Consider the following 12137-nt stretch of genomic DNA (forward strand, 5'->3'; position numbering starts at 1 on the left):
CTATTTTTATTTTTATTTATTGCATTGCCTGTTTGCACCGTGGGTCAGAGAGGACTGAAATTTCATCTGTGCTGTATGTCGAGCATGTATAGCATATTTGACAATAAAGTTGACTTGACTTGACTATATACATTTAACAATTATCGTATATAATATCTTTATATAAAATAAAGGGCTGAAGGTTTTGTGGTATCTCGGATTTTGTGGTTTTGTGAGATGGAAACTCATAAAATTAACCATGTGTCACAGAATTCCCCCCTCATATTACGGAGAGAGTGCGTCCGCATGGCTCTGTGCATGTTTGTTTACATGTGTGTTTGTTTTCTTTTATGTCTTACCTCCTCCCTCATCTCATGTTGGCAGGTTGTCAGTCCTCTCATGTCATAATTACTCTCACCTGTTTTCAGTTTTCCCCCTGATTAGTTCCTGTATTTAAGCGGTCTTGTTTCCTGGGTTCAGGGCAAAGCAAACGCTCTGTGCCCCATTCCAGTCATCATCAAGCCTTTAGTTATTAGCCACTTTATTAGGTACACCCATCCACCTGCTGTTTGATGCAGTTCTCTAATCAGCCGATCCCTTGAGAGCAGCACAATGCACAAAATCATGCAGAAACAAATCAAGAGCTTCAGTTAATGTTCACTTCAAACATCAGAATGTGAAAAACTGTGATCTCAAAGTGTGACTTTCACTGTGGCATGGGTGTTGGTTTGAGCCAGGATGGACTGGTTTGAGTGTTTCAGAAACTGCTGATCTCCTGGGGTTTTCACACACAACAGTCTCTAGAGTTTACACAGAATGGTGCGAAAAACAAAAAAACACTGAGTGAGGCCAAGTTTACATTAGACTGTATCGGTCTCGTTTTCTTCGCGGATGCACTGTCCGTTTACATTAAAACGCCTGGAAACGCCGGGAAACGGGAATCCGCCAGGGTCCACATATTCAATCCAGATCGTGTCTGGTCCGGTGCTGTGTAAACATTGAGAATATGTGGATACGCTGTGCTGAGCTCTAGCTGGCGTCGTCATTGGACAACGTCACTGTGACATCCACCTTCCTGATTCGCTGGCGTTGGTCATGTGACGCGACTGCTGAAAAACGGTGCGGACTTCCGCCTTGTATCACCTTTCATTAAAGAGTATAAAAGTATGAAAATACTGCAAATACTGATGCAAATACTGCCCATTGTGTAGTTATGATTGTCTTTAGGCTTGCCATCCTTCCACTTGCAAGTGGTAAGTGACGTGCATGCCCGACATGCACTGAGATCACACACACAGCGGCTCAGTCCCAAATCACTGCTCGTGCACTTCACTCGCGCGCTGTGTGAGCTGCGCAGGGCTGGAGTGCGCACCCTCCAGAGGGCACTCGCTGTTCAGGGCGGAGTGATTTGGAGCGCAGGATGCCTGCGGAGCCGAGCGTATCCGTGTATTGGCGTTGCTGTGTGCACACTAATCGTTTTAAAAACGTTAAGCTGATGATCCGCTGATACGGTCTAATGTAAACACCACCTGAGCGACAGTTCTGTGGGTGGAAACATCTTGTTGATAAGAGAGGTCAGAGGAAAATGGCCAGTGCTGAGTTTCCCAAAAGCATTGTAGCACAAAGATCATTGTTAAATGGTTGAGTGAGCAGCACAATGAACACTCTCTCCTAGTTAAGATGCTTTTGGGAAACTCACTGCAGATTGGTTCAAGCTGCCAGGAAAGATATAGCAACTCATATAATCACTCTTTCCAACCATGGTGAGCAGAAAAGCATCTCAGCATGCAACAGCAGAAGACCACACTGGGTTCCACTCACGTAGAGAACATGCAAACTCCACACAGAAAGACCCCTGTCAGCGCTCGAACCCAGAACCTTCTTGCTGTGAGGCAACAGTGCGAACCACTACACCACTGTGCTGCCCATCTTAAATCTCTTGAAAGACAAATTACATAGATCCATAGTACAATTTGAAAATAATTTTGAAGAATTCATAGAAACAAAACATTCTATAAGCATAAGTGCCCTTATTGTTTCCTGACGCTCCAACAACCTTTTGACTTCCATCACAAGTATATTTTTTTAGTGAACATTTTCTGTTCTATTCTCAGCAATGGAAAATAAGTCAAAATGATTGTTCCTTTTTATCGCACATTCACTGAATATCAAATCCCAGTATTCCTTTAAGTAAGCCATAGAGCCTTTCTGGCATCAGAAGAGATGGAGATTTCATCAGACACTCTGACCTTGCACTCGCATTTAATGAATACATTGATCATACTTTTTTTTTTTCCCCTCCAAAATCACTCCAGCTAGCACTTGCCAGCACATAATGTATAAGTTGGCTTTTCCCCTGGGAACCCAGTGAGCAAACATTGTAGAGAAAAAAATATGATCAGACATCTAAACAGATCACAAGCACTATAGTCACAGTGCCACCAACAGTGTGGACGACCCCTCACACCCAACTGTCTGGCAAAAAGTAGAGAAGTATTCGTGCCACTACTACCAAACCATACAACTGCTTCTTCCCTGAGGCAGTCAGACTAGTCAACACAGTGTAGCCTCCAAACAACCACCTGGACTAATCAAAACCCTTCCCAAAATCCACCGTCACTGCACACATGCACTTTAAAATCACACCATTATCTCATGAACTATTTTAAGCATTCAGAGAAAATGCTAACATGCTGCTATGAGATCATTGTTACCCTCAATGCTGCTCATACTGGGACAGCTTTCCACTTAAATTGCTCGACTTCAGTGTTGTAGTTGAGTCACTAAACCTCGAATCCGAGTCCAGTCTCGAGTCCCCAGTGCTCAAATCCGAGTCAAGTCCAAGTCATTAAAGAAAATTTTGAGTCGAGTCCACTATTGATCCGAGTTGAGTCCGAGAACAAGACTCCAACTGCACCATTTGACGGTGGCTGTTGCTGCCTTTATGTGAAACCACCTCCGCTGCTGTGTTGGACTAACGTTACTGCTTGACTGCCCCATTTTAGTTAATAAGCTGCAGACAAAAAAGCTTGTTCATCGCTCAGAAAGCCCCACCCACTACAAACAGGGCAAATAACATGAGAGAGGGTTAACACTAGCTAGTTCATCGGTCAGCAAGCCCTGCTATCAACAAAGCAATGAACACAGCGTGTCACTTACTTCTCTGGGTGGAGTCTTGCCGTATGAGGACTGAAGTTCGAGGTTGTCCCTGTCGTCTCCTCAAGAATTCTTCTACATATGGAACACATAGCAGTGCATTTTTCCCCACTGCACAAGAAGTCTGTAGAACCCTACAATCCTAGGGGCTTCTCTCCAGGCATTTTAGCGCCATTAACGTTAGTTTGTTCCTGAACATGGCGTATGAACAGGTGAATGTGCATTCTCTTGCACAAAATTAGTATAAAAATTAATGTAGATATAAATATCTTTTGCCAAATTATAATGGCATGTTATAAAAAATAAAGAAAAAATCCAAGTCCTCGTCTCCAATTTATGAGTCCGAATGCAGTTAATGCACGAGTCCGAGTCATCAGTGCTCAAGTCCAAGTCAAGTCACGAGTCCTTAAAATTAGGTCACAAGTTGGACTCGAGCACTACAAGCCTGCTTGACTTTACAGACTACAGTTTGTACTGGTTTCTAGTCATATGCTGCACAGCTACACAGCCACGTTCAGCTCTTCTTCAGCTATATCATATAGTCCATTCAATACTGCTATATTATCCTGTCTAGTCAGTGAGCACTGTTCTGTATAATTATGGCCCTGCGTATTCACTGTGTATTTTGCAATCATCTCGAATGTACACAAGTCATATGGAGGAATATCAATAAAAGCCACTTCACTTGACACTTGATTAGAAAACTTTTTAGAGATGGTTGATGGTTCTTTGACTATTTACTCAAATCCTGAACACGAATCATGTGTACTGCACAAATACTGTGCAGCAAATCATTAAAAATGATAAAATATTACATTCGAGCAAGTCTTAAGGCAATCGGACAATACAGCCCTAATGTACTACAGAGTCTAGAGGGTTGGGTTGTGTCTTTCAATTGAGCAAAATAGCACGAGTCCATTTTGTGTGTTTATTTTAATGAAAATGTACTTTGGAATATTTCGACTTAATGGTTGTATGCAAATAGATTCACTTTGTACCAGCAATATGACTGACACAGCCTTTGGGAAAGCTGATTGTATGCACACATTTATACAACCAAAGGGTAGCGATTAAATTTGCAGAAGACCTTTTTTGCCAGTTGAAAACAACATAAAATTCATAAAGTCTTAATAATGGTTTTCCAATATGAATGAGAAATTTGCTTAAAATTCTGCCCTATTATTACAATGTCAAATTTGGCTTCATTTTAGATAGATTAGATTTGTTGTCCCTTTGCACCTGAAAAGGTATTTATTCACATCTTTATTATAAACAGAAGACAAATCCATATCCACATGCCTTTATTTTAGTGTGTTGCAAAGCAACAGTTTCTATGTCAAATCAAGTCAAGTTTATTTTGAAGCATTTTAATAACAGACATTGTCACAAAGCAGCTTTACAGAAATTTGAAAACTTTAAACATGAACTAATTTTTCCCTAATCTATCCCCAATGAGCAAGCCTGTGGCAATGGTGGCAAGGAACAACTCCCTCAGACGACATGAGGAAGAAACCTCGAGAGGAACCAGACTCAAAAGGGAACCCATCCTCATGTGGGTGATAACAGACAACATGATTATAAATAACTTGCTTCTATAACTATGTCCTATATGGTCACAAATTCTAACTGTGTTACCAGGAAATTGATTATAGTTTTAACATGAAGTCTGTTTTGTTGAAGTTATAAACTGTTCATTGATGGAAACTTGAGTGCAAAACTGTTCATGACAACTGCAGTCCTAAAGTTAACAATTTAACTGTAGTCCTCAGCCATAAAAGCATTACTGTAAGTGTCCAGAGCGTCTTCCAAGCGCGACTTTCGACTGTCTATATGGGGCCATCCTCCACAGGAGCGATGTGATGAGACTCCAGCCAGACGTAGTGGAGGGCTTTATGTGATTTCTTTTTATTATTATTAAACCTGACTTTCTGTGCATAACTCCCCCTATATCTTTTGACAGATCAAGACCAAACCACTTGTAACATGTCCAGTCTGACATGTCTGACTGAACTGTGCTTGTACACAGCTTTTTGACTGGTTGTGCGTTTTCCATGTCGCAGTCATTCAAAATGCATAGAAATTAATGGGAGGAAAAACTGGAAGGTCATGCAGACCAGAACATACTGTACATGCTACTGATATGAAACATGAACATTCTGTAGTCCTCCTTCCCTCTACTCGGGCAAGTGAGACGAACCTGATCTGCCGATATGGTGATGTTATACCGCAACTTAGTCCTCCACTTTATGCTTTGGCCCATATCAATGGGCTCAATACAATAGTGCTTGAGAGTTTGTGAACCCTTTAGAATTTTCTATATTTCTGCATAAATATGACCTAGAACATCATCAGATTTTCACACAAGTCCAAAAAGTAGATAAAGAGAACCCAGTTAAACAAATGAGACAAAAATATTATACTTGGCCATTTATTTATTGAGGAAAATGATCCAATATTACATATCTGTGAGTGGCAAAAGTATGTGAACTTCTAGGATTAGCAGTTAATTTGAAGGTGAAATTAGAGTCAGGTGTTTTCAATCAATGGGATTCCAATCAGGTGTGAGTGGGCACCCTGTTTTATTTAAAGAACAGGGATCTATCAAAGTCTGATCTTCACAACACATGTTTGTGGAAGTGTATCATGGCACGAACAAAGGAGATTTCTGAGGACTTCAGAAAAAGCGTTGTTGATGCTCATCAGGCTGGAAAAGGTTACAAAACCATCTCTAAAGAGTTTGGACTCCACCAATCCACAGTCAGACAGATTGTGTACAAATGGAGGAAATTCAAGACCATTGTTACCCTCCCCAGGAGTGGTCAACCAACAAAGATCACTCCAAGAGCAAGGCGTGTAATAGTCAGCGAGGTCACAAAGGACCCCAGGGTAACTTCTAAGCAACTGAAAGCCTCTCTCACATTGGTTAATGTTAATGTTCATGAGTCCACCACCAGGAGAACACTGAACAACAATGGTGTGCATGGCAGGGTTGCAAGGAGAAAGTCACTGCTGTCCAAAAAGAACATTGCTGCTTGTCTGCAGTTTGCTACAGATCACATGAACAAGCCAGAAGGCTATTGGAAAAATGTTTTGTGGATGGATGAGACCAAAATAGCACTTTTTGGTTTAAATGAGAAGTGTTATGTTTGGAGAAAGGAAAATGCTACATTCCAGCATAAGGACCTTATCCCATCTGTGAAACATGGTGGTGGTAGTATCATGGTTGGGGCCTGTTTTGCTGCATCTGGGCCAGGAGGGCTTGCCATCTTTGATGGAACAATGAATTCTGAATTATACCAGCGAATTCTAAAGGAAAATGTCAGGACATCTGTCCAAGAACTGAATCCCAAGAGAAGGTGGGTCATGCAGCAAGACAATGACCCTAAGCACACAAGTTGTTCTACCAAAGAATGGTTAAAGAAGAATAAAGTTAATGTTTTGGAATGGTCAAGTCAAAGTCCTGACCTTAATCCAATCGAAATGTTGTGGAAGGACCTGAAGTGAGCAGTTCATGTGAGGAAACCCACCAACATCCCAGAGTTGAAGCTGTTCTGTACGGAGGAATGGGCTAAAATTCCTCCAAGCCGGTGTGCAGGACTGATCAACAGTTACTGGAAACGTTTAGTTGCAGTTATTGCTGCACAAGGGGGGTCACACCAGATACTGAAAGCAAAGGTTCACATACTTTTGCCACTCACAGATATGTAATATTGGATCATTTTCCTCAATAAATAAATGACCAAGTATAATATTTTTGTCTCATTTGTTTAACTGGGTTCTCTTTATCTACTTGTAGGACTTGTGTGAAAATCTGATGATGTTTTAGGTCATATTTATGCAGAAATATAGAAAATTCTAAAGGATTCACAAACTTTCAAACACCACTGTAATTATTTCCCTCAATAACTGTATAAAAGATGTTCAGCTTTTTTTAACAATACGGCCACCGTCTGCCAATAAATTCTCATAGAGTGGAGCTGAATTCATTGAAAAAGTTATAACTAATGAGTATTTACATGGACTCAAAAGCTGACAGACCTCTTCAGGAAAAGGGACAGGGGAGGTACTGTATGTCAAGTTGTGGACATGGCCATGAATAGAGGGCAGACTTCATGATAATCTGTAGTAGGACAAAAGCGTTGTTTAAAAAACATGGCCGTCATTGGCCAGTCAGCTCTCAGCAGCCATTTCATAGAGTTCAGAGAGAGCAATTAACACAACTTCAATGGTACATCACTTTAGCAACTCAAAAAAGAAAAAGATGCATTGCCAATCACATAGGCCAAAGAGGGGTGCTATTCATATTGTCATTAGGTAAATAAATAAAATTAGGGAAGAAATATTTAGTGTTGAAAATGTACAGGAGCATATGAAAGGTTTTTTTTTTTTTAAATAAAGTCTGTGTTACACCCGTAACACCTGGGTGGTGCAGTGGTTAGCACTTTTGCCTCACCGCAAGAAGGTTCCAGGTTCAAACCTCACAGCCGACGGGGTCCTTTCTGTGTGGAGTTTGCACGTTCTCCCCATGTGTACATGGGTTTCCTCCAGGTACTCCGGTTTACCCCACAATTCAAAGACATGCAGGTTAGGTAAATGACCCAGCCCCTGGGATTGTACAAGACAGTGCATACTTGCCAACCTTCCCGATTTCGGCGGGAGGCTCCCGATTTTAGCCTCCGTCTCCTGCCTCCCGATCGTATTTGTTAAAAACTGGATAATCTCCCGGTTTGGGGAAATCCCTACTGCCAAGTTAAAAACACTCCCGATTATGTCCAATCAGAATTGTATGAGAAACACTGCTGACGTCAACTGATTTTTAACCAATCAACGAACAGAAAGACAGTCACTTCCGTAATGTAGGATTCACCCAGGCTGTCTGACATTTTTTACAAGCAGTCATTCATCATGGACACTAAACCCAATACCAAACAGCAAAAATATGAATGCAAATACCAGGTTGCATGGGAGAATGAATTTCCAGGGATAAGCAAATGTTCGACCAGCCAGACCAACGCATTTTCCTAGGTAAGACTACAAAGCGATCCATTTATCCCAATTATTCAACTGCGATTCAATTATCCCAATCTTATGGTGGGGTAAAAGCAGGTAAATTATATATTCTTCAAAACTACAATATGTTATTCACACCCTTTTATGTAAATTCTTAATGTTATCTTATGTTTTAATTAAAAATAGTTGATCATTTGTACATGTGTAACAAGTACTTATGAGACATTGGAATTAACTTAAGATTTATATTATGTTTTGTATTTTTTTGTAGTAAGAAGTATAATTAAATTGCATATGCAGTAGGATCTGCACCTCTGTATAAACGAAATATATTTATCGTATTGAAATGGTTTTTAACTCTTGAGAATTTCTTTTTGCAGTTGTGTCGCAGAAATTTTATTCTTTTGAATTTATGTTTGAAAGTTTTAAGTGAGGGCGGCACGGTGGTGTAGTGGTTAGTGCTGTCGCCTCACAGCAAGAAGGTCTGGGTTCGAGCCCCGTGGCCGACGAGGGCCCTTCTGTGTGGAGTTTGCATGTTCTCCCCGTGTCCGCATGGGTTTCCTCCGGGTGCTCCGGTTTCCCCCACAGTCCAAAGACATGCAGGTTAGGTTAATTGGTGACTCTAAATTGACCGTAGGTGTGAATGTGAGTGTGAATGGTTGTCTGTGTCTCTGTGTCAGCCCTGTGATGACCTGGCGACTTGTCCAGGGTGTACCCCGCCTTTTGCCCGTAGTCAGCTGGGATAGGCCCCAGCTTGCCTCCGACCCTGTAGAACAGGATAAAGCGGCTAGAGATAATGAGATGAGATGAGTTTTAAGTGAAAGTTTACAAGTGAAATTATAAACATTCTTCTAAAGCATCACTTGTGTTATTTTCTGTGGGTCTCTGTACGTATACAACATTTAGGCATGAGATTTTTCAGCTAAAAATCTGATTTAAGACTTCCCTTTCATTGTTATGATATTAAAATTCAAGACAAGAATATTACTTCAGATTTTTCAGTCTGAGCTCTCTCATGCCTGATACATGAATCCCATAACCTATAGTAATTGATCAAACAATATCAACAATTCAAAAACTCTTCAGTTGTATAAATCTCAAATGGTTTGCAATTAATTGGAATCCACTGTTTTTATCGTTTCAACCACGCATCATACCCTCGTCCAATTGAAAATGTCATTCACGCACTTTTCTCCCCCATGAGAATTTTGAAAAGTTGGCAAGTATGACAGTGCATACTTAGTGCCAGTCCCAAGCCTGGATTGACTGGGGAGGGTTGTGTCGGGAAGGGCATCCAGTGTAAAGCCTATGCCAAATCAAATATGCAGAACAGACCCACTGTGGTAAGACCTACATACGGTATAACAACCTCCAGTTCTCCACTGGCCAATGTTGAAGATTTGCTTCGCAACACACTTCAAGTTCCACAGGAATCTCACTGTCTAGTTTTAGATGGATATCATATTTCAAACTGTTTTTTGAGTTTATTTGAGATCCAAACTTGCAGTAACTATCAATATGTAACTCGAATTTACATATTGCTTCATCTGCAGGCTTTGCTATAATTCGTACAGTTCTTCTTTGCAAACAACCCACAATACACCCAGTAACTGCACACGCAATTTCTCTGATTGCATATGCAAATCAGTCCTCATTATTTGGGATGTTCGTGAATGTGGGTCTAAGTGTTTTATTTTGGTATGTGAGGGTCCTTCTCACAATCAAAAAAGATCCCCACCTGTTTCTGTGAGCCAAAGCAGCCTTGTGTCTAAGTACTTTTGATTACATGAAGAGCTCTTAAGCTTGCACTAACATGTCAGCCTTACTTTCCATTTCACATTGGGTACAGCCTCCCTCCCACTCCCACTCCTACACATCATGGCCTTTGCAGATTGTGGCAAAACACCTCTGCAGAACTTCTGACAAGATCTGTCCTTCATTGCAGAGCCATTACACATCCTGAGGGTGAATAGCAGCATCATATTAAGTAAACAGAAATAGAGGCAAGTGTGGAAGTTTGAATGTTAAGTAAAAAGTTTGAGACAACAGCTTGGCAGGTTTTTCTGACTACAGGTGCCATGGAAACAGAGTCATGGGAAATGTACCTTTTTACCCCCATTTTTAGTATTTTGGTGATACACCTGTCCTTGATGTTGGAGATTACTGTCTTTGGTCAAACAGAAATGTTATTTTTGAGTGTCTGTCTGATTTTTTTTTTAACATCATACATGGGAATATCGTTTCTCAAGCAGACAGGTTTGTATAAAAAGCAGTCTAGCTGAATGTTTCCCATTAAAGGAAGAAAAAAAATCCCCAGAAACAAATAACATCCTGCTTTATAAATTCCACAGACATCCTTTTGTTGCTTTGTTCATGCTCTGCATTGTGTGACTTGATTTCCCCTGATGATGCAATCTGAAGAAAGTGTAAAATGCACATGAAAAGTAGACCATCACTTTTCATCCGTGGCAGATTAAGATTTTTCCAGGTAATGATACATATTGTCTAAACAGCTGGCTAGTCTAAACAACGCAGTCAAGAACAGGAAGGTGAGGATCCCCACGGGAAGCATACAGATGTGGATAAATTTGTTGGTACCCTTACAGCTCATTGAAACAATGCTTTATTCCTCCTGAAAAGTAGTGAAATTAAAAGCATGTTTCTCATGTATACTTGCATGCTTTTGGTATGTCATAGAGTAAAGCAAAAAAAAAAAAAAAAAGTGTAAAAATCTATAGCTTATTTTACAAAGATATTCTAAAATAGCCTGGACAGATTTGTTGGTACAGTGGTGCTTGAAAGTTTGCGAACCCTTTAGAATTTTCTATATTTCTGCATAAATATGACCTAAAATATCATCAGATTTTCATACAAATCGTAAAAGTAGATAAAGGGAACCCGGTTAAACAAATGAGACAAAAATATTATACTTGGTCATTTATTTATTGAGGAAAATGATCCAATATTACATATCTGTGAGTGGCAAAAGTATGTGAACCTCTAGGATTAGCAGTTAATCTGAAGGTGAAATTAGAGTCAGGTGTTTTCAGTCAATGGGATGACAATCAGGTGCGAGTGGGCACCCTGTTTTATTTAAAGAACAGGGATCTATCAAAGTCTGATCTTCACAACACATGTTTGTGGAAGTGTATCATGGCACAAACAAAGGAGATTTCTGAGGACCTCAGAAAAAGCATTGTTGATGCTCATCAGGCTGGAAAAGGTTACAAAACCGTCATCTGTTTTGTGGACAGATGAAACCAAAATAGAACTTTTTGGTTTAAATGAGAAGTGTTATGTTTGGAGAAAGGAAAACGCTGCATTCCAGCATAAGAACCTTATCCCATCTGTGAAACATGGTGGTGGTAGTGTCATGGTTTGGGCCTGTTTTGCTGCATCTGGGCCAGGACAGCTTGCCATCATTGATGGAACAATGAATTCTGAATTATACCAGCGAATTCTAAAGGAAAATGTCAGGACATCTGTCCAAGAACTGAATCCCAAGAGAAGGTGGGTCATGCAGCAAGACAACGGCCCTAAGCACACAAGTCATTCTACCAAAGAATGGTTAAAGAATAAATTTATTATTTTGGAATGGCCAAGTCAAAGTCCTGACCTTAATCCAATCGAAATGTTGTGGAAGGACCTGAAGCGAGCAGTTCATGTGAGGAAACCCACCAACATCCCAGAGCTGAAGCTGTTCTGTACAGAGGAATGGGCTAAAATTCCTCCAAGCCGGTGTGCAGGACTGATCAACAGTTACCGGAAACGTTTAGTTGCAGTTATTGCTGCATAAGGGGGTCACACCAGATACTGAAAACAAAGGTTCACATACTTTTGCCACTCACAGATACATAATATTGGATCATTTTCTTCAATAAATAAATGACCAAGTATAATATTTTTGTCTCGTTTGTTTAACTGGGTTCTCTTTATCTACTTGTAGGACTTGTGTGAAAATCTGATGATGTTTTAGGTCATATTTATGCAGA

The 12137-nt window shown here is 40.4% G+C and overlaps 1 protein-coding gene across 1 annotated transcript in view; it reads right to left on the bottom strand.

Annotated features, from left to right (window-relative positions):
- Nucleotides 1–12137, bottom strand: part of cdh13 (cadherin 13, H-cadherin (heart)) — a 925252-nt gene that overhangs the window by 351358 nt on the left and 561757 nt on the right. The window lies entirely within an intron of this gene.

This window comes from Neoarius graeffei, chromosome 6, assembly GCF_027579695.1.
Source record: "Neoarius graeffei isolate fNeoGra1 chromosome 6, fNeoGra1.pri, whole genome shotgun sequence".
NCBI classification, from domain to species: Eukaryota; Metazoa; Chordata; class Actinopteri; order Siluriformes; family Ariidae; genus Neoarius; species Neoarius graeffei.